At 36.8% G+C, this 4,114-nt stretch overlaps 1 long non-coding RNA gene across 1 annotated transcript; it reads right to left on the bottom strand.

Moving 5' to 3' along the window:
• Positions 1 to 1,157: 1,157 nt before the first annotated feature.
• On the bottom strand, positions 1,158 to 3,847 carry LOC140598112 (uncharacterized). Its single transcript, XR_012000241.1, has 2 exons — positions 3,598 to 3,847; positions 1,158 to 1,491 (listed from the first exon to the last, which is right to left on the bottom strand). It is a non-coding gene; the product is annotated as an uncharacterized lncRNA (long non-coding RNA).
• Between the last annotated feature and the right edge of the window lie 267 nt (positions 3,848 to 4,114).

Raw genomic sequence — 4,114 nt, forward strand, 5'->3', positions numbered from 1 at the left:
TTTAAGAAGACTGGTTACAGAACCTGAATGAGCCAATCTAGGCTGTGATAGCAGAGTACCATAGACAGGGGGTGGTTTATAAATAATAGAAAATTATTTCTCACAGTTCTGGGTGCTGGAAGCCCAAGATCAGGGTGCCTACGTGGTTTGGTGAGAACCCTCTTCCAGGTTACAGACATATTGTATCCTCACATGGTGGAAGGGGTGAGGGATCTCTATGGGGTCTTTTATAAGAGCACTAATTTGATTCATGAAGGCTCCACCCTCATGACCTAAGTACCTCCCAAAGGCCCGTTTTCTTAATACCATCACACTGGTATTAGGATTTCAACATAATGAATTTTGGAGGAACACAAACTTTCAGACCGTAGCAGAGATTAAAATTTGAAAGCTCCTCAACAGTGTCATTGCTTTCAATCATTAATAAAAAATGAAATATATGTATATGAATTCATTTACATATTGGTTTTACTCTATGTGAGGAACATATAGGGCTTTAGCTGATAAAAATTATTCTTTAATGTTGGACATTTTGATCTGACACTACATTGAAATGATAGGCAAATATAAACTTTTTTTCAATATGTAATTAACAAAGAAAGAAATTATTCAAGTGGCAGAAATGAGAAGAAAATTTTAAGTCAGTGCCATAAGAAATTGCTGAAGTCATAGGAATCTACGTGGTAATGAGCCTGAAATCATATATGGGCCTAAAGACTGAAGGATGGAATTTTAGCGTCTCACTACAGATTTGGAGTTAAGGTTTCAACACCGACAAGAACCTGTTAGAGTCTCCTCTGCACATGAAACAGACGGCCTAAACTTTGCCACCAGTCTAAGGAAGTAATAAAGAGTATTGTTATTAGAAATTGCAGTTAAGAAGAAAAACAAAGAGAAATTGAGACTTGGACACTGACGTCCCTTATGGGAATCAACTCTAAGTTAAGAAATTAACTGGGGTCTCAGCAGAAACCAAAATGAAAACTCACGATTTGACCCCTTCCCAAAATGTTATTTGGATTTTATTGGTTTTATAGAGAAGCAACGATTCATTGGGATGTTAACATTTAATTTTTTAACAATTGCTTGTCATGGGATTCTGAAGACCCAGAGACTGACAGCCTTCCAGTTTCTACAATTGCAATCACACAAGTGGGTGTTATTTTTGAGAACATTTTATTTATTATTATTATTATTTTTTTTTTTTGAGGAACACTTTAATTGGCTCTTCAGAGAATTCTGTGAGTCTTTCCTTTGTGTTGTCTCTGATGTGGAAATCTGGCTTTGGTCCTTACTCCTTGCTTTCCTTTTTAGCTCTAGTTATAATTTGTGTATTGATAAGACAGCTCAAGGCTTTAGAAAATTCTGAGAAACGCACTCACTCCCCGTGAAGCCAAATGGTGGAAGTGTTGGCTGCTTCACTAACATTTCTTCTTTCGGCATGATTTTTCCTTGTTCCTGTTTCCTTATCCCAGCGACAGCAGGTTCTCTCTGGACAAATAAATGACTTGGATAAGCTTAGATGGGAGATATTCATGATTAACTGACTTACAAGACAATAAGTAGTTTGGAGAACCTTAATTTGTTTTAGTGATTCTCTTTGTTCCTCTCTTTTCTGGCTTCAGGAAGGAAAAACATCACATTTTTAAAAAGATTTTATTTATTTATTCATGAGAGACACACAGAGTGAGGCAGAGACACAGGCAGAGGGAGAAGCAGGCTCCATGCAGGGAGCCCGACGTGGGACTCGATCCCAGGACCCAGGATCACGCCTTGAGCAGAAGGGAGATGCTCAACCACTGAGCCCCCCGGGTGCTCCAAACATCATATTTCTTCCACATGGAGGGGTGTCTTAGAAGAAATAAAAACTTTCTTCATGAATTGTGCATCCCACAAGAACCCCTTCTATTTTCCTAAACTCCCGCTTATGCTGAATGAAGAGTAGGGGTAGTAGTATGGGTTTTGCTTCCTAGCAATCCTTTCATGGATGGGTGATATCAAGAGCTGGAAAATCAGTGCTTTTACACTTGTGGTGCTTAGTGCTTTTGCCGCAACTGTGAGGCTCAGCCTGCATGCCCCGTATCTAGGACCAGATAACTAACATCTTGTTATAGAAGAGTAGGGACAAAATAAAAATGTATTCAGAAAAATTAGGACTAAGAGGATTATTACTCAGATCCACCAAAAGGAACATCAAATGATGCACTTAAAAAAAAAAAGAATAGGGAGCACGGAAGAACAAGATGCAAGAATCAAAGACAGGGATGAACATGTGGATGAGCATGTCTGTAAGGAAACTGGTTAAGCAATGAATGCTAAAAGCAATAATAAAAATAATGATGATGACTAATTTTGAGTGCCTCAAAAGCCAGAGCTCAAATTGCATGGAAAATCAGAGAAGTCATTAGAGCTCTGGGGGGAAGTAATAATATTGACTAAACTTTCACTCGGCCGAGTCAAGAATGCATGTTAATGCTTTCAGGATAAATACTGCATGCAGAGCAATAAACTATAAACCAATAACAAACCAATACAAGTTTCTGCTGCTCAATAAAGGGAAGAGGAAGGAGGAAGAACATAAATAAATAGCAGGAAAAATAAAATTTAAAAATAAGTTATGACGATGTAATAATAATAAATGCTAAGCTACTAACTAAATTTAAATAAATTTAGATTTAAGTCTCAATTTACCTAAAAGATAGTTTCAAATTAGATTTCTAAAATGCTGTTTATGAGAAATATACCTAAATATGATGATACAGAAAATATCAAAATGGAAAAACATGTACAGGCAAAGATGAGCCCAACTAAATTCTTTTTTCACCAAACATGGGGAATTTTCTTCAGCCACTGTGTCTTCAAATATTTTTCTGCACCAACGTCTCTCTCCTCTACTTCATATACTCCAGAGACACAAATAATAGATCTTTTGATATTACTGTCACAGAATACTACTCTCCTTAGGCCCTAGAGGCTCTGGTCATTTTGTTTTCAATCTTTTTCACCCTTTTATTTAGAATGAATAACTTTTATGAATTTATCTCTAAGTACTCTTACCTATTTGTAAGGCTAAACAAAACAACCAATGGAAAGGAATAAAGATCCCAAAGAGTTCTGCACATGTAAAAACTCTAATGGTGGAAGACTAATTACTTGTGAAAGAACAAAGTTTATAATACATGGTGTTACATAAAAGTAATTCTTTGTTAAAAGTTCTCAATTTGTACCACATTAAAAATAAATTCCAGGTGAATCGGAGACCCGTGTGTGAGAAAAAATTCTTTAAAACTTTTGGAAGGGAATTTAGGTGAACACTTTATTTTAAACAAAAACATAAGCACAAAATGAAAGGAAGTCATCCATAGCCCTGTTTTAAATGCAAGGTTCTGTACCATAAAACACCCCGAAAAAATTAATAAAAAGTAATAATCTTGAGAGAAACCACTTATAACATATATAAACAGAAAAATTGGTATCTTATTATAGTAAAACCTTCTCAAAATGAGTAAGACAAATTACCCAATTGAAAAGTGGGTAAATAGAAGAATTAGGCTGTAATTATATATCATACAAAATTAAAATGATGTCATATGTTACCTTTGAGTTTGATGGTGTTATCCATATATGGGAAAGGTAATAAAAACCAAGATACGTAAGTCGCAGGATCTATAATATATTGGTTATCTCCGGAAAGCGAGGGAGGCAGGTGGAAGGGAAGGAGCAGACTGAGGAAGGCGTTGAGAGTCTTTCTCTGTATTTGCCATTTTTCATTTCTTTCCGAAAGTTTCTGAAACAGTTAAGAACTTAACATTTGTAAAGTGTGGGTGTCGGCTGTCAACATATTCCTAAACCTTTGAAATATTTCACAAGAAGGGAGGGACTGTGAAAGTCGATGAACAAAGAAAGAAGTATAGCCACCGTGTCTGGACTCTGTGCCGAGTGATGAGGATCCCGGGAACCAGCATTATCCAGCAGAGGCTCAAGTTTCTGCTGACTTTGCACGTGAACCTGAGCTGAACCTCACCGAGGGAATGTGTAAGCTGGAGAGGTCAGGCCCGAGAGGGAGGTTACTGCTCTTGCTAATTATTAAAAGGAAAAGAAAAGAACCTTCAGG

Source organism: Vulpes vulpes, chromosome 3 (genome assembly GCF_048418805.1).
Source record: "Vulpes vulpes isolate BD-2025 chromosome 3, VulVul3, whole genome shotgun sequence".
NCBI classification, from domain to species: Eukaryota; Metazoa; Chordata; class Mammalia; order Carnivora; family Canidae; genus Vulpes; species Vulpes vulpes.